Here is a 23,526-nt window from a genome sequence, read left to right as displayed (position 1 = left end):
TAGAACTGTCCAAGAGCCCAGAATCACAAAGTCATCTATGAGAAATCAGAATCCCAGAATACCTGTACCAAAGGTAAGTAAGGTTGGGTTATTTTAAATGTATAGCTATAAGAACCACAAATTAAGAAAATAACATATCAACTCTGGGACCCTAGCAGAAGCAAACAAAACTGCCCTATAGGAACAGTTTCAGATAGGGTCCCTTAGGATTGCCACAGGGAAAAGCTTCTAAGATTAAACTCACACACACACAATCTACAGGAGGCAATGAACTACCAGGAGGAAGAGTCAGCAGATGCAAATAGGAAAATTCGTTATTTCAAAGCTGCAAATAGGGACTTCCCTGGTGGTCCAATGGTAAAGAAACCACCTTACAATGCAGGGGACGAGGGTTTGATCCCTGGTCAGGGAACTAAGATCCTACATGCCACGGGGCAACTAGGCCCGCGCCACAGCTACTGAGCTCACACGCCACAACTAGAGAGCCTGCGTGCCACAAACTACAGAGCCCACGTGCTCTGGAACCCACGAGCCACAACTACAGAGCCCACATGCCCTGGAGCCTGCACGCCACAACGAGAGAGAAGCCCACGTGCCACAACGAAAGATCCTGCATGCCTCAGCGAAGATCCTGCGTGCTGCAACTAAGACCCAGTGCAGCCAAAAATTAAATAATCTTCAATAAAGTTATTTTAAAAAATAGAATAAAAACTGCAAATAGAATAATCTGAAAGACCATAAAGTAATGATTAATTAGATATGAAAATAAGGAAAACATTATTTAAAAGTTAGGCAGGGCTTCCCTGGTGGCACAGTGGTTGAGAGTCCGCCTGCCGATGCAGGGAACACAGGTTCGTGCCCCGGTCTGGGAAGATCCCACATGTCGCAGAGCAGCTAGGCCTGTGAGCCATGGCCGCTGTGCCTGCGCATCCAGAGCCTGTGCTCTGCAACGGGAGAGGCCACAACAGTGAGAGGCCCACGTACCGCAAAAATAAAAAAATAAAAATAAAAAATAAAAGGCAAATTTGAAACATTCATAAATGAAAAGTCACAAATTGAAAACTTGATAGTCATCAACGCAGATTAGACACAGGTGAAGAGAGAATGTGAATTGGGAGACTGATCTTATAAAATCATCTATGATGGGAATGCAGACATGGATTGATAGAAACTATGAAAGGGCAGGCAAAAATGGGAGATGGAATGAGAGCACCTAATAATACAATTCATAGGAGGGTCCAGAAGGAATGGGATATGGGAAAAGAGACGACGAAGTCGTCTTTGACTTAACTCTAATTATTACACACCCCTGCATCCAGTCTATCAGCAAGTTCTACCATCTCTGGCTCCAAAATATATTCCAAGTCTGTTCACCATTCTCCATCTCTACTACTACTGCTATAGTTCCCACCATCATCTTGACTCTTCAGGACTACTGTATTCTAACTGGTCTTCCCTCTTGCCAGGCCTCCCATGACTTCCTATAACACTCATACTGAATCTGAACTCCTTACCATGGTATACAAGCCCTACATGTTCTGGCCCCTGCCCATCTCTCTCACTTTCATCATATCCCACCATATTTACCCCAGTCAAGTCAGTCTGTCCCCCTGCTAATGCCTCAATGTAAAACCAAATGTGTTTCCATCTCGATTTTGGTTCTTGTACAGCTTGGTGAATGGTGTCATGAGGAGATACAGAATACTGAAAAAGGAACAGATTGGGAAGGGGGAGAGTAGGAAATCAAGAATTGTCTTTTGGTTGTTAAATTGAGATCCTTGTTATATCAAAGGAGAGATGTTGAATCTAGAGCTCAAAGGAAAGGTCAAGACTAGAGAGATAAATTTGGAAGATAGTATTTTTAAGGAATGTATGAGACTGAATGAAGTCTCCTGTGGTGTTATTTATATAGTGAAGTAGTATACAGCAGTGAAAAATCAATGACTATAGTAAAACATGGATAAATCTCAAAAACGATGTTGAATGAAAAAAATAATAAAATATGTATAGTTTCAGTCTATATAAAGACTGAAAACAGGTAAAAATGAAACACTGTTTAGGGATATACAAACAAATCACATATATGGTTATTTCACATTTGAAACATAAAAAACTGAGTGACAGTCACATGCACAACACTTGTTGATCACTTCCTACTCTGTACCAAACACAATGGGAGAAGCTTAAAGACCAGTGAGAAGGATACCTTAGCCAACAACTGATATGGTTACATTAATTTCAGAAGTAGTAGACCTCAAGGCAAAAAAATATTACTTACAGTAAAGAGGGGTACCTCATAATGATAAAGTGATTTCAGTTAACCAGGAAGTTATAACAACTCCAAACTGATATACACCTCAAAATCCATAAAGGAAAAATAGACAACTACATAAAATGAAATGGACAGGTCCAAGGTCATAGTTAGAGATTTTAACACACCTCTTTCAGTAGAACAAGCAGGCAAAAAAAAAAAAAAAAAAAAGCAACAGGATATAGACAATTTGAATAATATGGTTGACAAATGTGAGTTAATTGACATACCTAGACATACCCAACAACTCCAGGATACATTCTTTAGAAGCTCATGTGGCACATTCACCACAACTGACCATATGCTGAGCCATAATGCAAGTCCTGGCAAATTTTAAGAAATTAAAATCACAAATACAGTGTCCACTTTCTCCACTCCTATTCAGGAAAGTGTAGTATTGGCATAAAGATGGATCAAAGATATACTTAAGGTCCTTTCTTGTGCAATATGACAATAAAAGGAAAACACACACATCAGAAAATAAGAGACAAAACTTTTGACTTACAATGTCTATGTAGAAAATTCCGAAGAATCTACAAAAAAGCTACTAGAATTGAGTTTAGGAAGTTCTCGGGATACAAAGTCAATATACAAAAAGTCAAATGTATTTTCATACTTGGCAATAAAAAATTGGAAACTGAAATTTTTAAACATACGTTATATAACAGCACCAAAATCCATAAAATAAATCTTAGAAAACATGTAAAAGGTTTGTGTGCTGAAAACTACAAAAATGCTGATGAAGGAAATCAAAAAGATAATAAAAAATAGAGATACATATTATGTATCAAAACTCAAAATTGTTAAGATTTCAGTTCTCTCCATACAGATCTATAGACACAAAGCAATGCCAATCAAAGTTTCCAGGAGGACATTTTGTACATATCAAACTGATGCTAAAATTTATATGGGAAGGCAAAGGAACCATAGTAATCAAAGAAAACTATGAAAAAGGAAACAGTTGTAAGACTTACACTGCCAGATTTTAAAGCTTACTATAAATGTATAGTAGTCAAGAGAGTGTAGTACTGGCATAAAGACAGATTAATGGAACAGAACAGACTGCCTACAAATATACTGACACTTAAATAGTCAATTGATTTTCTACAAAGGTGCTAAGGCAACTCAATGGACAAGATCATCTTTTCAAAAAGTGTGTGTCCATACGCTAAAAAAAAATAATAATAACCCACAACTCCAAACATACCTTATATCTTATGCAAAATTTAATTCAAAGTTAAACATGGACATACATGGTAAACCTAAAGCCGTTTAACTTCTATAGAAACAGAAAACATCAGAGAAAATTTTTGTGATGTTAGGTTGGGCAAAGATTTCTTAGAAATGATAAACATGATCCATAGGAGAAAAAATGTAAGTTGTACTTTGGAAAAAAGTAAGAACTTCCACTATTTGAAAGACACTAGAAAGAATGAAGAGCCACAGCATGAGAGAAAATATTTCCAAATCACATATCTGATAAAAGGCTTATATCTTGAACATATCAAGAATGCATAAAGAACTAAAACTCAGTAAGCAACCCAATTTAAAAACAAGCAAAAGATTCGAACAGATACATCACCAAATAAGATATATGAAAGACAAATAAGCACATGAAAAGAGGTTCAAAATGTTCAACATCTTTTCCAATAGTGTGTAGTGGTATATCCACTACAATTACACACCTATGAAAATAATTCAAAATTTTAAAAACTGACAATATGAACTGCTGAAGAAGATGCAGAGCAAAGTGGTATGGCCACTTTGGAAAACAGTTTGGCTGCTTCTTAAAAAGTTAAGCATACACTTACCAGATGACCCACCAATCCCATTCCGAGTTATTTACCTGAGTGTAATGAAATATGTTCACACAAAAACTTGTACACAAATGTTTATAGCAGCTTTATTCATAACAGACAAAGGATGCAAACCACCCAAATGTCCATTAACTGACAAATGGATACATTTGACAAATGGCTATTTGGCCATAAAAATGAATAAAGTACTGATGTATGCTACAGTATGGATGAACCTTGAAAACATTTTGCTAAGTGTAAGCACTTAGTCACAGAAGACCACGTAGTGTATGATTACAATCATATGAAACATCCAGAATGGAGAACCATATAGAGACAGAAAGAAAACTAGTGATTACTTAAGGCTGGGAGTGTGGTATAAGTAGGTGATAGGGAAAGGGTTCAGATTTCTTTGTGAAGTGATGAAAATGTTCTAAAATTAATTGTGGTGATGGTTGCATGTATCTGTGAATATATCAAAAACCACTGAATTGTACATCGAAAATGGGTAAACTGTATATGAATTATATCTCAAGAATTTTTTTAAAAAAAGAGTTTCTAGGGAAAGCCAAAGGAAAGAGGGGAGACAAAAACAAGGACACTAGGGGAAACTGAAGCCCCCAACACCTACAATTATGGCAAACGTTAAACAGAGCCTAACTCACAGCAAAGTAGACATAAAATCTCACACTAAAGGCCTAGTTACCTATTTCCCAATATGTCATGCCCAGCTTTCAACAAAAAATTACAAACAAGCTAGGGCAAGAAAAGACACAATCTGAAGAGACAAAGCATGATTACCAGACTTTGGAATTATCATATTAGAAATTTAATGGCCATATTACCCAAAGCAATCTACATATTTAATGAGATTCCTATCAAATTATCCATGACATTTTCCACAGAACTAAAACAATCCTAAAATTTATATGGAACATAAAAGACCCAGGATTGCCAAAGTAATCCTGAGGAAAAACAACAAAGCAGGAGGCATAACCCTCCCAGACTTCAGACGATATTACAAAGCTACAGTAATCAAAACAGTGTGGTATTGACACAAAAACAGACATATGGATCAATGGAACAGAATAGAGAGCCCAGAAATAAAGCCACACACCTATGATCAATTAATCTTCAACAAAGGGGCAAGAATATACAATGAAGACAAGACAGTCTCTTCAGCAAGTTGTATTGGGAAAGTTGGACAGCCACATGAAAATCAATGAAATTAGAACACATCATCACACCATACACAAAAATAAACTCAAAATGGCTTAAATGGGAGGGAGGGAGACGCAAGAGGGAAGAGATATGGGAACATATGTATATGTGTAGCTGATTCACTTTGTTATAAAGCAGAAGCTAACACACCATTGTAAAGCAATTATACCCCAATAAAGATGTTAAAAAAAAATGGCTTAAAGACTTAAACATAAGACATGACACCATAAAACTCTTAGAAGAGAACATAGGCAAAACATTATCTGACATAAATTATACCAATGTTTTCTTAGGTCAGTCTCCCAAAGCAATAGAAATAAAAGCAAAAATAAGCACATGGAACCTAATAAAACTTACAAGTCTTTATACAGCAAAGACAACCATAAGCAAAATGAAAAGACAACCTATGGACTGGGAGAAAATATTTGTAAATGATGCGACCAACAAGGGCTTATTTCCAAAATATACAAACAGTACATACAACTCAACAACAAAAACAACCCAATCGAAAAATGGGCAGAAGACCTAAACAGACATTTCTCTAAAGAAGACATTCAGGGGCTTCCCTGGTGGCGCAGTGGTTGAGAGTCCACCTGCCGATGCAGGGGACATGGGTTTGTGTCCTGGTCTGGGAAGATCCCACATGCCGCGGAGCGGCTGGGCCCGTGAGCCATGGCTGCTAGGCCTGCGCATCCGGAGCCTGTGCTCCACACGGGAGAGGCCACTACAGTGAGAGGCCCACGTACCGCAAAAAAAAAAAAAAAAAAAGAAGACATACAGATGGCCAAAAGGCACATGAAAAGATGATCAACACTGCTAACTATTAAAGAAATGTAAATCAAAACTACAATAAGATACCACCTCACACCTGTCAGAAGGGCCATCATTAAAAAGTCTACAAATAATAAATGCTGGAGAGCATGTGGAGAAAAGGAAACCCCCTTACACGTTGGTGGGAATGTAAATTGGTGCAGTCACTACGGAAAACAGTGTGGAGGTTCCTCAAAAAACAAAAAATAGAGTTGCCATATGATCCAGCAATCCCATTCCTGGGCATATATCCAGACAAAACTATAATTCAAAAAGATACATGCATCCCTATGTTCACAGCAGCACTATTCACAATAGCCAAGACATGGAAACAACCTAAATGTTCACTGACACATGAATGGATAAAGAAAAAGTGGTACATATAGACAGTGGAATACTACTCATCCATAAAAAGGAAAGAAAGAATGCCATTTGCAGCAACATGGATGGACCTAGAGATTATCATACTAAATGAAGTAAGTCAGAAGAAAAAGCCAAATACCATATGATATCAGTTATATGTGTAATCTAAAATATGACACAAACTTATTTACAAAACAGAAACAGACACACAGACATAGAGAACAGAACTGTGGTTGCAAAGGGTGGGGTAGGGGAGGGATGGAGTGGGAGTTTGAGATTACTAGATGCTAACTATTACATATAGAATGGATAAACAACAAGGTCCTACTGTATAGCACAGGGAACTATATTCAATATTCTGTGATAAACCATAATGGGAAAGAATATGAGAGACTTCCCTGGTGGTCCAGTAGTTAAGAATCCACCTTCCAATGCAGGGATGCAGGTTTGATCCCTGGTCAGGGAACTAAGATCCCACAATCCATGAGGCAACTAAGCTCACGCACCACAACTAGAAAGCCCATGTGGTCTGGAGCCTGCCTGCCACAACTAGAGAGCCCACGTGCTGCAACTACTGAGCCCGCGTGCTCTGGAGCCTGCACACTGCAACTACTGAACACATGCACTCTGCAGCTCATGCACCACGACTAGAGAGAAGCCCACATGCCTCAACGGAGAGTCTGTGTGCTGCAACGAAAGATCCCATGTGCTGCAACTAAGAACTGACGCAGCCAAAAATAAATATTTTTTAAAAAGAGAATATGAAAAAGAATGTGTATATATACATATATATATATATACATATGTATAACTTAGTCACTTTGCTGTACAGCAGAAATTAACACAACATTGTAAATCAACAATACTTCAATACAATTTTTTGAAAAAAGGAAATGCTAAAAGTCAAAAACACTGTAACAGAAATGAAAAATACTTTTGATGGGCTCACAGTAGACTTGACACTGAGTCAGTGGATTTGAAGATATGTAAATAAAAACTTCCCAAACTGAAATGAAAATAAAAACAATGAAAAAGACAACACTATTCAAGAATTGAGAGAAAATTACAGTGTAACATATGCATAATGGAATAGCAGAAGTAGAGAGAGAGAGGGAGCAAAAGAAATATTTTAAGTAATAATGACTGAGAATTTTCCAAAATTAATGTCACAGAGCAAACCACAGATCCAGGAAGCTCCGAAACACCAAGCAGAATAAATCCCCACCCCACCAAATTTGCACCTAGGCATACCATATTTAAACTGTAGAAAATCAAAGACAAAAATTTTTGAAAGAAGCCAGAGGAAAAAAACACCTTACCTATGGAGGAACAATGATAAAACTTACATCAGACTTGTCTTCACAAATCATGCAAGCAAAAAAGGACTGGATTAAAATATTTAAAGTAGTGAAAGAAAAAAATCCACCTACCTACAATTCTGTATCAAGCAAAACTATCCTTCAAAAAAGGAGCAATAAAGACTTTCTAAGACAAATAAAAACTGAGGGAATTTGTCACCAGTCAACCTGCCTTGCACAGAGTATTAAAAGAAATTCTTCAGAGAGAGGGAAAATGATATAGGTCAGAAATTCAGATCTACCTAAAGAAAGGAAGAACATGAAAAGGAAAGAAAATAAAATAAAACCTTTTACTTTCAAAATTCTTAATCTAATAGTAACTATTCAAAATAGCAGCAAGAATATATTTGCTGATTATAGCTTATATGTAAGTGAAATGAATGACAGCCATGCTATAAGGGACAAGAAGGAGGAACTGGAAATACTCTATTATAAGGTATCTGCACTACCCATGAAGCATGGAATAGTGTTATTGGAAAGTGGACAGGGCTTCCCTGGTGGCGCAGTGGTTGAGAGTCTGCCTGCCGATGCAGGGGATACGGGTTCGCGCCCCGGTCCAGGAGGATCCCACATGCCGTGGAGCTGCTGGGCCTGTGAGCCATGGCCGCTGAGCCTGCGTGTCTGGAGCCTGTGCTCCGCAACGGGAGAGGTCACAACAGTGAGAGGCCTGCGGATCACAAAAAAAAAAAAAAAAAAAGAGGGCTTCCCTGGTGGCGCAGTGGTTGAGAGTCCGCCTGACAATGCAGGGACACGGGTTCGTGCCCCGGTCCAGGAAGATCCCACATGCCGCGGAGCGGCTGGGCCCATGGGCCATGGCCGCGGGGCCTGCGCGTCAGGAGCCTGTGCTCTGCAACAGGAGAGGCCACAACAGTGAGAGGCCCGCGTAACGCAAAAAAAAAAAAAAGAAAGAAAGAAAGTGGACATAGATTAGTGTAAATGCAAACTGCAAACCCTAGGGCCTCTAGTAAAAAATAATTTGTTAAAGAAGTATAATTGAAGTTCTAAGAAATGAGAGAAAAGGAACTTCCCTGGTGGTGCAGTGGTTAAGAGGCCACACTCCCAATGCAGTGGGCCCAGGTTCGATCCCTGGTCAGGGAACTAGATCTCACATATGTGCTGCAATAAGAGTTCACATGCCACAACTAAGAAGCCTGCATGCCGCAACTAAGGAGCCGGCGAGCTGCAAATAAGGAGCCCGCCTGCTGCAACTAAGACCTGGCACAACCAAATCAATTAATTAATTTTAAAAAAAAGGAATGAGAGAAAATAGAATCTTAACAATTTGCTCAGATAAATCCAGAGAAGGCAGAAAAAGAGGGAAAATTTAAAAAGACAACAAAATGAGAGCAATGTATAAAAACAGCTATAAACAGCAATGTATAATAAATACTCACTAAATATAAATTACCTAAACACACCAATTAAAAGGCAGAGACTGAGAGAGGATATTTAAAAAATGAGACCCAATTATATGTTATCTACAGGAGACCTACTTTAAATACAAAGACATAGATTAGAAGTAAAGGAATGGAATTACCTCATACCATTAGGGTAGCTATTACTAAAACAAAACAAAAAATAGAAAATAACAAGTGTTAGCAATAATGTGAAAAAATTGGAAACTTTGTGCACCCTTGTGGTGGGAGTGTAAGATGGTACAGTCACTATGGAAAAGAGCATGGTGATCTGTCAAAAAATTAAAAATATAATTACCACTTGATCCAGCAATTTATACTTCTGAGTATCCAACAGAACTGAAAACAGGATCGTAAAGAGATATTTGCACACCCATTTTCTTTTCTTTTAATTTGTGGATTTAATTTTTTTATACAGTACATTCTTATTAGTCATCAATTTTATACAAATCAGTGTATACATGTCAATCCCAATTGCCCAATTCAGCACACCACCATCCCCACCCCCCAGCAGCTTTCCCCACCTTTGTGTCCATATTTGTTCTTCACATCTGTGTCTCAACTTCTGCCCTGCAAACTGGTTCATCAGTATCAATTTTCTAGGTTCCACATACATGCATTAATATACGATATCTGTTTTTCTCTTTCTGACTTACTTCACTCTGTATGACAGTCTCTAGATTCATCCATGTCTCAACAAATGACTCAATTTCGTTCCTTTTTATAGCTGAGTAATATTCCATTGTATATATGTACCACAACTTCTTTATCTATTCGTCTGTCAATGGGCATTTAGGTTGTTTCCATGACCTGGCTATTGTAAATAGTGCTGCAATGAACATTGGGGTGCATGTGTATTGCTGAATTATGGTTTTCTCTGGGTATATGCCCAGTAGTGGGATTGCTGGATCATATGGTAATTCTATTTTTAGATTTTAAGGAACCTCCATACTGTTCTCCATAGTGGCTGTATCAATTTACATTCCCACCAACAGTGCAAGAGGGTTCCCTTTTCTCCACACCCTCTCCAGCATTTGTTGTTTGTAGATTTTCTGATGATGCCCATTCTAACTGGTGTGAGGTGATACCTCATTGTAGTTTTGATTTGCATTTCTCTAATAATCAGTGAGGTTGAGCAGCTTTTCATATGCTTCTTGGCCATCTGTATGTCTTCTTTGGAGGAATGTCTATTTAGGTCTTCTGGCCATTTTTGGATTGGGTTGTTTCTTTAATATTGAGCTGCATGAGCTGTTTATATATTTTGGAGATTAATCCTTTGTCGATTCATTTGCAAATATTTTCTCCCATTCTGAGGGTTGTCTTTTCGTCTTGTTTATGGTTTCCTTTGCTGTGCAAAAACTTTGAAGTTTCATTAGGTCTCATTTGTTTATTTTTGTTTTTATTTCCATTACTCTAGGAGGTGGATCAAAAAAGATCTTGCTATGTTTTATGTCAAAGAGTGCTCTTCCTATGTTTTCCTCTAAGAGTTTTATACTGTCCAGTCTTACATTTAGGTCTCAAATCCATTGTGAGTTTATTTTTGTGTATGGTGTTAGGGAGTGTTCTAATTTCATTCTTTTACATGTAGCTGTCCAGTTTTCCCAGCACCACTTATTGAAGAGACTGTCTTTTGTCCGTTGTATATCCTTGCCTCCTTTGTCATACATTAGTTGACCATAGGTGCGTGGGTTTATCTCTGGGCTTTCTATCTTGTTCCACTGATCTATGTTTCTGTTTTTGTGCCAGTACCATATTGCCTTGATTACTGTAGCTTTGTAGTACAGTCTGAAGTCAGGGAGTCAGATTCTTCCAGCTCCGTTTTTTTCCCTCAAGACTGTTTTGGCTATTCGGGGTCTTTTGTGTCTCCATACAAATTTTAAGATTTTTTGTTCTAGTTCCATAAAAAATGCCATTGGTAATTTGATAGGGATTGCATTGAACCTGTAGGTTGCTTTGGGTAGTATAGTCATTTTCACAATATTGATTCTTCCAATCCAAGAACATGGTATATCTCTCCATCTGTTTGTATGATCTTTAATTTCTTTCATCAGTGTCTTACAATTTTCTGCATACAGGTCTTTTGTCTCCCTAGGTAGGTTTATTCCTAGGTATTTTATTCTTTTTGTTACAGTGGTAAATGGGAGTATTTCCTTCATTTCTGTTTCAGATTTTTCATCATTAGTGTATAGGAATGCCAGAGATTTCTGTGCATTAATTTTGTATCCTGCAACTTTACCAAATTCATTGATTAGCTCTAGTAGTCTTCTGGTGGCATCTTTAGGAATCTCTATGTATAGTATCATGTCATCTGCAAACAGTGACAGTTTTACTTCCTCTTTTCCAATTTGTATTCCTTTTTCTGCTCTGATTGCCACGGCTAGGACTTCCAAAACTATGTTGAATAATAGTGGTGAGAGTGGACATCCTTGTCTTGTTCCTGATCTTAGAGGAGATGCTTTCAGTTTTTCACCATTGAGAATGATGTTTGCTGTGGGTTTGTCGTATATGGCCTTTATTATGTTGAGGTAGGTTCCCTCTATGCCCACTTTCTGGAGAGTTTTTATCATACATGGGTGTTGACTTTTGTCAAAAGCTTTTTCTGTATCTATTGAGATGATCATATGGTTTTTATTCTTCAATTTGTTAATATGGTATGTCACATTGACTGATTTGTGTATATTGAAGAATTCTTGCATCCCTGGGACAAATCCCACTTGATCATGGTGTATGATCCTTTTAATGTATTGTTGGATTCTGTTTGCTAGCATTTTGTTGAGGATTTTTGCATCTATATTCATCAGCAATATTGGTCTGTAATTTTTTTTTGTAGTATCTTTGTCTGGTTTTGGTATCAGGGTGATGGTGACCTCATAGAATGAGTTTGGGAGCTCATGCCAAGGAGTACTTCCCAGAACTTCTGCTGCCAGTGTCCCTGTCCCCATGGTGAGCCACACCTGCCTCTGCAGGAGACCCTCCAACACTAGCAGGTAGGTCTGGTTCAGTCTCCCCTGGGGTCACTGCTCCTTCCCCTGGGTCCCGATGCGCACACTACTTTCTGTGTGCCCTCCAAGAGTGGAGTCTCTGTTTCCCCCAGTCCTGTCAAAGTCCTGCAATCAGTTCCCACTAGCCTTCAAAGTCTGATTCTCTAGGAATTCCTCCTCCTGTTGCCAGACCCCCAGGTTGGGAAGGCTGATGTGGGGCTCAGAACCTTCACTCCAGTGGCTGGACTTCTGTGGTATAAGTGTTCTCCAGTCTGTGAGTCACCCACCCAGCAGTTATGGGATTTGATTTTACTGTGATTGTGCCCTTCCTACCATCTCATTGTGGCTTCTCCTTTGTCTTTGGGGTATCTTTTTTAGTGCGTTCCAGTGTCTTCCTGTCGATGACTATCCAGTAGCTAGCTGTGATTCTGGTGTTCTTGCAAGAGGGGGTGAGAGCACGTCCTTCTACTCTGCCACCTTGGTTCCTCTGCACACGCATTTTCCTAACAACCTTATTCCCAATAGCCAAGAGGTAGAAGCAACCCAAGTATGCATCAATGGATGGATGAATGGATAAACAAATTGTGGTATCGACGAACACTGGAATATTACTCAACTTTAAAAAAAGAAGGAAGCCCTGCAAAACCCCCTCCAGGCCACATGGGTCCTGGGGGCATAGGAGGGAGGCTGGGGAAATGAGGCAGGCAGGAGGGGCCCTCCGGGTGGGGTCCCCTACCCTCTGAGGCCAGAGGCGGGAGGCAGCCTGGGCCCCTTCTGTTCTGTTGAGCCTAAGCCCTACACCCCACACCTTTCCAGCCCTGTGGGTCCTAAGCATAGGCCCTGCCCACCGCCCAAACCTCACCCCTGCTTATGCCCCTCCCCCCACAGCCCAGGCCTTTTCCACTTTTTTTTTTTTCCTCCTCCTCTTTTTGACTATTGTGGTCCTTCTGGTTGCTGTTTCATCTATATTTTTATTTTTATATTTTTTCTAACATATCTGTTAGTTTTCTAGTCTAATCTTATTTTTTACTTTGTTATTGCTCTTTTTTTTTTCCACCCCACGTGGCTTGCAGGATCTTCATTAACGAGCCAGGGGTCAGGCCAAAGCTCCTGTGGTGGGAGTTCCAAGTCCGAACCACTGGACTAACAGAGAACCTCAGACCCCAGGGAATATTCATCGGAGTGAGGTCTCCCAGTGGTCCTCATCTCAGCACCAAGACCCACCTCTACTCAACAGCTTACAAACTCCAGTGTTGGAAGCCTCAGGCCAAACAACCGTAAGACAGGACCACAATCCCACTCATAAAAAAAAGGAAAAGAAGAAAAAATGAGACGGCAAAAAAATACATCACAGATGAAGGAGCAAGGTAAAAACCTACAAGACCAAATAAATGAAGAGGTAATAGGCAATCTACCTGAAAAATAATTCAGAGTAATGATAGTAAAGATGATCCAGGATCTCAGAAACAGACTGGAGATATGGACTGAGAAAATACAAGAAATGTTTAAGAAAGACCTAAAGAACAAACAGAGATGAATAACACAATAACTGAAATGAAAAATACACTAGAAGGAATCAATAACAGAGTAACTGAGGCAAAAGAATGAATAAGTGAGCTGGAAGACAAAATGGTGGAAATAACTGCTGAGGAGCAGAATAAATAATGAAAAGAATTAAAGACAATCTCAGAGACCTCTGGGGCAACACTAAACCCACCAACATGCAAATTATAGCGGTCCCAGAGGAAGAGAAAAAGAAAGGGTCTGAGAAAATATTTGAAGAGATTATAGTGGAAAACTTCCCTAACATGGGAAAGGAAATAGACAACCCAAGTCCAGGAAGCACAGAGAGTCCCATATAGGATAAACCCTAAGAGAAACACAGCAAGACACATATTAATCAAACTAACAAAAATTAAATTCAAAGAAAAAATATTAAAAGCAGCAAGGGAAAAACAAAAAATAATATACAAAGGAATCTCCATAAGGTTATCAGCTGATTTTTCAGCAGAAACTCTGCAGGCCAGAAGGGAGCGGCAGGATATACTTAAAGTGATGAAAGAGAAAAACCTACAACCAAGATTACTCTACCCAGCAAGGATCTCATTCAGATTCAACGGAGAAATTAAAAGCTTTTCAGACAAGGAAAAGCTAAGATAATTCAGCACCACCAAACCAGCTTTACAACAAATGCTAAAGAAACTTCTCTAGGCGGGAAACACAAAAGAAGAAAACACAAAAACAAACCTAAAACAATTAGGAATATGGTAACAGGAACATACATATCGATAATAACCTTGAATGTAAATGGATTAAATGCCCCAACCAAAAGACACAGACTGGCTGAATGGATATAAAAACAAGACCAATACATATGCTGTCTACAAGATACCCACCTCAGACCTAGGGACACGTACAGACTGAAAGTGAAGGGATGGAGAAAGATATTCCATGAAAATGGAAATCAAAAGAAAGCTGGAGTAGCAATACCCATATCAGATAAAATAGACTTTAAAATAAAGACTTACAAGAGATAAGGAAGGACACTATATAATGATCAAGGGATCAATCCAAGAACAAGATATAACAATTATAAATGTTTATGCCCCCAACATGGGAGCACCTTAATGCATAAGGCAAATGCTAACAATCATGAAAGGGGAAATCGACAGTAACACAATAATAGTAGGGGACCTCAACACCCCACTTACACCAATGGACAGATCATCCAAACAGAAAATAAATAAGGAAACCCAAACTTTAAATGACACAACAGACCAGATAGATTTAATTGACATTTATAGAACATTCCACCCAGAAGTGGCAGAATACACTTTCTTTTCAAGTGCACATGGAACATTCTCTGGGATAGATCACACCTTGGGTCACAAATCAAACCTCAGAAAATTTAAGAAAAAAATTGAAATCATATCAAGTATCTTTTCTGACCACAACGCTATGAGATTGGAAATCAATTACAGGAAAAAAATTGTAAAAACCACAAATACATGGAGACTAAACAGTGCACTACTAAATAACCAAGATATTACTGAAGAAATCAAAGAAGAAATTAAAAAATACATAGAAGCAAATGACAACAAAAACACAACGACCCAAAACCTATGGGACATGGCAAAAGCAGTTTTAAAAGGGAAGTTTATAGCAATTCAGTCTCACCTCAAGAAACAAGAAAAATCTCAAATAAACGATCTAACCCTACACCAAAAGCAACTAGAGAAACAAGAACAAAGAAAACCCAAAGTCAGTAGAAGGAAAGAAATAATAAAGATCAAAGCAGAAACAAATGAAATAGAAACAAAAAAAAATAGCAAAGACTAATAAAACTAAAAGCTGGTTCTTTGAGAAGATAAACAAAATTGATAAACCCTTAGCTAGACTCATCAAGAAAAAAAGGGAGAGGGCACAAATCAAAAAATTAGATATGAAAAGGAGAAATCACAACTGACACCGCAGAAATACAAAGGATTATAAGAGACTACTACAAACCACTATATGCCAATAAAATGGACAACCACAAAGAAATGGACAAATTCTTGGAAAGGTACAATTTTCCAAGACTGAACCAGGAAGAAATAGAAAATATAAAATGACCTATCACAAGTAATGAAATTGAAACTGTAATTAAAAATCTTCCAACAGGGGCTTCCCTGGTGGCGCAGTGGTTGAGAGTCCGCCTGCCGATGCAGGGGACACGGGTTCGTGCCCCGGTCCGGGAGGATCCCACGTGCCGCGGAGTGGCTGGGCCCGTGAGCCATGGCTGCTGGGCCTGCGAGTCCGGAGCCTGTGCTCTGCAATGGGAGAGGCCACAACAGTGAGAGGCCCGCATACCACAAAAAAAAAAAAAAAAATCTTCCAACAAAAAAAAGTCCAGGGTCAGATGGCTTCACAGGCAAATTCTATCAAACATTTAGAGAAGAGCTAACACCCATCCTTCTCAACCTCTTCCAAAAAATTGCAGAGGGAGGAACACTCCCAATTTCATTCTATGAAGCCACCATCATGCTGATACCGAAACCAGAAAAAGATGTCACAAAAAAAGAAAATTACAGACCAATAACACTGATGAACATAGATGCAAAAATCCTCAACAAAATACTAGCAAACGGAATCCAATAGCATATTAAAATGATCATACACCATGATCAAGTGGGATTTATCCCAGGGATAAAAGGATTTTTCAGTATATGCAAATCAATCAATGTGATACACTACATTAACAAATTAAGGAATAAAAACCATATGATCATCTCAATATATGCAAAAAAAGCTTCTGACAAAATTCAACAACCATTTATGATAAAAAAGAAACTCTCCATAAAATGGGCAGAGAGGGAACCTACCTCAACATAATAAAGGCCATATATGACAAACCCACAGTCAACATCATTCTCAATGGTGAATAACTGAAAGCATTTCCCCTAAGATCAGGAACAAGACAAGGATGTCCACTCTCACCACTCTTATTCAACATAATTTTGAAAGGCCTAGCTGTTGCAATTAGAGAAGAAAAAGAAATAAAAGGAATACAAATTGGAAAAGAAGAAATAAAACTGTCACTGTTTGCAGAGGACACGATACTATACATAGAAAATCCTAAAGATGCCACCAGAAAACTACTAGAACTAATCAATGAATTTAGTAAGGTTGCAGGATACAAAATTCATGCACAGAAATCTCTGGCATTCCTATACACTAACAACGAAAAATCAGAAAGAGAAATTAAGGAAACAATCCCATTTACCATCGCAATAAAAAGAATAAAATACCTAGGAATAAATCTACCTAAGGAGGTGAAAGACCTGTACTCAGAAAACTATAAAACACTGATGAAAGAAATCAAAGATGACATAAAGAGATGGAGAAATAAGCCATGTTCTTGGATTGGAAGAATCAATATTGTGAAAATGACTATACTACCCAAAACAATCTACAGATTCAATGCAATCCCTATCAAACTACCAATGGCATTCTTCACAGAATTAGAACAAAAAATTTTACAATTCGTATGGAAACACAAAAGACCCCGAATAGCCAAAGCGATCTTGAGAAAGAAAAACAGAGCTGGAGGAATCAGGCTCCCTGACTTCAGACTGTACTACAAAGCTACAGTAATCAAGACAGTATGGTACTGGCACAAAAACAGATATATAGATCAGTTAGTACAGGATAGAAAGCCCAGAGATACACTCATGCACATATGGTCACCTAATTTATGATAAAGGAGGCAAGAACATACAATGGAGAAAAGACAGACTCTTCAACAAGTGGTGCTGGGAAAACTGGACAGCTACATGTAGAAGAATGAAATTAGAACACTACCTAACACCATACACAAAAATAAACTCCAAGTGGATTAAAAACCTAAATGTAAGGCCAGACACTATAAAACTCTTAGAGGAAAACATAGGAAAAACACTCTTTGACATAAACCACAGCAAGATCTTTTTTGACCCACCTCCTGTTGTAACAGAAATAAAAAAAAATAAACAAATGGGACCTAATTAAACTTAAAAGCTTTTGCACAGCAAAGGAAACCATAAACAAGATGAAAAGACAACCCTCAGAATGGGAGAAAATATTTGCAACTGAAACAATGGACAAAGGATTAATCTCCAAAATATACGAACAACTCATGGAGCTCAATATCAAAAAAACACACAAGTCAATTAAAAAATGGGTGGAAGACCTAAATAGACATTTCACCATAGGAGACAAACAGATGGTCAAGAGGCACATGAAAAGATGCTCAACATCACAGAGAAACGCAAATCAAAACTACAATGAGGTATCACCTCACACCAGTCAGAATGGCCATTATCAAACAATCTAGAAACAATAAATGCTGGGAAGGGTGTGGTGAAAAAGGAACCGCCCTGCACTGTTGGTGGGAATGTAAATTGATACAACCACTATAGAGAACAGTAGGGAGGTTCCTTAAAAAATCTAAAAAGAAAACTACCATATGACCCAGCAATCCCATTACCGGGCATATACCCTGAGAAAACCATAATTCAAAAAGAGACATGTACCACAATGTTCACTGCAGCACTATTTACAATAGCCAGGACATGGAAGCAACCTAAGTGTCCACTGACAGATGAATGGATAAAGAAGATGTGGCACATATATACAATGGAATATTACTCAGCCATAAAAAGAAACAAAACTGAGTTATTTGTAGTGAGGTGGATGGACATAGGGTCTATCATACAGAGTGAAGTAAGTCAGAAAGAGGAAAATAAATACCGTATGCTAACACATATATATGGAATCTAAAAAAAAAAAAAAATGGTACTGATGAACCTAGTGCCAGGACAGGAATAAAGATGTAGACATAGAAAATGGACTTGAGGACACGGGGGTGGAGGGGGTAGCTGGGGCAAAGTGAGAGTAGCATCAACATATATACACTACCAAATGTAAAACAGTTAGCAAGTGGGAAGCAGCAGCACAGCACAGGGAGATCAGCTCGGTTCTTTGCGATGACCTAGAGGGGTGGGACAGGGAGGGTGGGAGGGACGCTCAAGAGGGAGGGGATATGGGGATATATGTATGCATATGGCTGACTCACTTTGTTGTACAACAGAAACTAACACAATATTGTGAAACAATTATACTGTAATAAAGATCTATTAAAAATATAAAGAAAGAAGGAAATTTTGACATATGCTACCATATGGATAAACCTTGAGGATATCATGGCAAATGAAGCAAGCCAGTCATAAAAAGACAAATACTGTATGAGTCCACTTAAATGAAGCATCTAGAGTAGTTAACTTCATAGAAATAAAGTAGAATGGTGGTTGCCAGGGGCTGGGGAGGAAGAAGGTGGGGAGCTGTTGCTTAATGGGTATAGAATTTAAGTTCTGCAGGAAGAAAAACTTCTGGATATCCACTGTACAACAATGAATATACTTAATACTACTGAACTGTACACTTAGAAATGGTTTAGATGGTTAACAGTTGTGTTATGTGGGGTTTTTTTAACCACAACTAAAAATAAAAATTTTTTTAAAGTAGAGATGAAGAAAGATATATCATGCTAACACAAATCAAAAGAAAGCGGTAGTAGTTATATTAATTTTAAACAAGGCAGACTTCAAAACAAGGAAGATTATCTAGGATAGAAAGGGGCATTATATAATGATAAAAGGATCAATTCTCCAAGAAAAACATAACAATCCTTAAGATATATGCACCTAACAAGAGAACATGCAAATACCTGAGGCAAAAACTGATAGAACTGGGGGCTTCCCTGGTGGCTCAGTGAGAGTCCGCCTGCCGATGCAGGGGACGCAGGTTCGTGCCCCAGTCCGGAGGATCCCACATGCCGTGGAGCGGCTGGGCCCATGAGCCATGGCTGCTGAGCCTGCGCGTCCAGAGCCTGTGCTCCGCAATGGGAGAGGCCACAGCAGTGAGAGGCCCGTGTGCCGCAAAAAAAAAACACAAAAAAACAAAAAAAAAACTGATAGAACTGAAAGGAGAAATAGATAAATCCACTATTATACTTGGAGGTGTCAACACATCTCTATCAGTAATTGACAGATCCAGCAGGCAAAAAATCAGTAAGGATATAGTAGAACTGAACAATACCCAACAGCAGAATATATATATTTCTCAAGCTGACATGAAACACTGACCAAGATAGACTACATTCTGGGCCATAACATACACCTCAACAAACTTAAAAGAACAGAAATCATACAAAGCATGCTCTAAGACCACAGTGGAATTAAACTGTAAGTCAACAGAAGAAAGATAGCTGAAAAATTCTAAAAATATTTGGAGATTAAATGACACATTTATAAATAACACATGGACCAAAGAAAAAATCTCAAGCGAAATTAAAATAATATTTTGAACTAAATGAAAATACAACTTATCATTTTATAATAATATTGTAATATTTTATATTATAAATGACAAAAGATACAAAATCCAAACCTAAGCTTCCACTTTAGTAGAGAAAGAAAAGTAAATAAACCAAATACAAGCAGAAGAAAAAAATAAAAATGAGGAGCCGCCATCATCTTGATACCAAAACCAAAGACTACCAAAAAATAAAATTACAGGCCAATATCTTTGATGAATTTAGATGCAAAACTTCTCAACAAAATATAAGCAGACCAAATCCAACAACACATAAAAATGGTCATATACCACGACCAAGTTGGATTCATCCCAGGGTCACAAGGATGGTTCAACATATGCAAATCAATCAATGTGATACACCCCATCAACAAAAGAAAGGACAAAACCACATTATCATCTCAGTAGATGCAGAAAAAGCATTTGATAAAATTCAACACCAATTCATGACAAAAACCCTTACAAAAATGGGTACAGAGGGAACATATCTCAACATAATAAAAGCTATTTATGACAAACCCACAGCCAATATAATACTCAATGGTGAAAAGCTGAAAGCCTTCCTGTTAAAATCTGGAACAAGACAAGGATGTCCACTCTCACCACTTCTCTTCAACATAGTATTGGAAGTCATAGCCACAGCAATCAGAGAAAAGAAATAAAAGGTATTCAGATTGGTAGGGAAGAGGTAAAATTGTCATTATACGCAGATGACATGATACTATATATAGAAAAACCCTAAAGACTCCACACAAAAAGTACTAGAACTGATAAATGAATTCAGCAAGGTAGCAGGATACAAGATTAACATACAGAAATTGGTTGCATTTTTTTACGCTAACACTAAAATATCAGAAGGGGAATGTAAACAAACAATTCCTTTTAAAATTGCATACAAAAAAATAAAATACTTAGGAATAAACCTCACCAAGGAGGTGAAAGACTTTCATACTGAGAACTATAAAACATTAATAAAGGAAACGAAACATGATTCAAAGAAATGGAGAGACATCCCATGCTCTTGGATTGGAAGAATATTGTTAAAATACTACCCAAAGCAATCTACAGACTTAATGCAATCCCTATCAAATTACCCATGATGTTTTTCACAGAACTAGAACAAATAATCCTAAAATTTATATGGAACCATAAAACACCCAGGATTGCCAAAGCAATCCTGAGGAAAAAACAACAAAGGAGGAAGCATAACCCTCCCAGACTTCAGACAATACTACAAAGCTACAGTAATCAAAACAGTGTGGTACTGGCACAAAAACAGACACATGGATCAATGGAACAGAATAAAGAGCCCAGAAATAAACACACACACCTATGATCAATTTATCTTCGACAAAGGAGGCAAGAATATACAATGGAGAAAAGGCAGTCTCTTTAGCAAGTGGTATTGGGAAAGCTGGACAGCCGCATGAAAATCAATGAAGTTAGAACATACCCTCTCACCATACACAACAATAAACTCAAAATGGCTTAAAGACTTAAACATAAGACATGACACCATAAAACTCCTAGAAGAGAACATAGGCAAAACATTTTCTGACAAAAATTGTACCAATGTTTTCTTAGGTCAGTCTCCCAAAGCAATAGAAATAAAAGCAAAAATTTTAAAATGGGACCTAATCAAACTTACAAGCTTTTGCACAGCAAAGGAAACCAGAAACAACACGAAAAGAAAACCTACTGTATGGGAGAAAATATTTGCAAACAATGTGACCGACAAGGGCTTAATTTCCAGAATATACAAACAGCTCATACAACTCAACAACAACAAAGACAACCCAATCGAAAAATGGGCAGAAGACCTAAATGGACATTTCTCTGAAGAAGACATACAGATGGCCAACAAACACATGAAAAGATGCTCAACATCACTAATTATTAGAGAAATGGACATCAAAACTACAATGAGATAGCACCTCACACCAGTCAGAAGGGCCATCATTAAAAGGTCTACAAATAATAAGTGCGGGAGAGGGTGTGGAGAAAAGGAAACCCCCTTACACTGCTGGTGGAAACGTAAATTGGTGCAGCCACTATGGAAAACGGCATGGAGGTTCCTCCAAAAACTAAAAATAGAGTTGCCATATTGATCCAGCAATCCCATTCCTGGGCATACCCATACCCAGACAAAACTATAATTCGAAAAGATACATGCACCCCTATGTTCACAGCAGCACTATTTACAATAGCCAAGACATAGAAACAACCTAAACGTCCACTGACAGATGAATGGATAAAGACGACGTGGTATATATACATAATGGAATATTAGTCATAAAAAAGAATGAAATAATGCTATTTGCAGCAACATGGATGGACCTAGAGATTATCATACTAAGTGAAGTAAGTCAGAAAGAGAAAGACAAATACCATATGACATCACTTATATGTGAAATCTAAAATATGACACCAATGAACTTATCTACAAAACAGAAACAGACCCACAGACGTAGAGAACAGACGTGTGGTTGTCAAGGTGCAGGCGGGTGGTTAGGGGAGGGAAGGACTGGGAGTTTGGGATTAGCAGAGGCAAACTATTATATATAGGATGGAGAAACAACAAGGTCCTACTGTATAGCACAGGGAACTATATTCAATATCCTGTAACAAACCATAATGGAAAAGAATATGAAAAAATATATATATGTATAACTGGGTCATTTTGCTGTACAGAAGAAATTAACAGAACATTGTAAGTCAACTACACTTCAATAAATTTTTTAAAAAAGAAATAAAAATGACAGCAAAAAAATCAATGACATTGAAAACAGGAAAATGATAGAGAAAATGAAACCAAAAATGTTGGTTCTTTGAAAAGATCAATAAAATTTATAACCTCTAGCTAGGCTAACCAAAAGAAAAGAAGAGAAGGCACTGGTTATTAATATCACAAATGAAGAAGAGACCACCACTACTGAGTCTACAGACATTGAAAGGTTAATAAAAGATTGTGAACAAATCTATCTCTATGCCCACAGTTTGATAATTTACATGAAACAGACCAATTCCTTGAAAGGTACAATCTACCTAAACTCACACAAGGAAAAATAGATACTCTGAATAGACCCACATCTATTAAAGAAACTGAATCAATCACTAATAACTTTCCAAAACAAAAAGCACCAGACCCAGATGGTTTCACTAATGAATTCTACCAAACACTGAAGGAACAAATGATATCAATTCTCTACAAAATCTTTCAGGAAATAGAAGCAGAAGGAACACATCCCAGTTCACTCTATGAGGAGAGCATTACTCTAATACCAAACCAAATAAAGGCATTACAAGAAAGCAAAACTATAGACCAATATCTCTCATGAACACAGATGCAAAAAGCTTCAACAAAATATTAGCAAATCAAAT

The sequence above is a fragment of the Tursiops truncatus genome, chromosome 16 (assembly GCF_011762595.2).
Source record: "Tursiops truncatus isolate mTurTru1 chromosome 16, mTurTru1.mat.Y, whole genome shotgun sequence".
NCBI lineage: Eukaryota > Metazoa > Chordata > Mammalia > Artiodactyla > Delphinidae > Tursiops > Tursiops truncatus.
Note: the sequence above shows the minus strand (reverse complement) of the source record.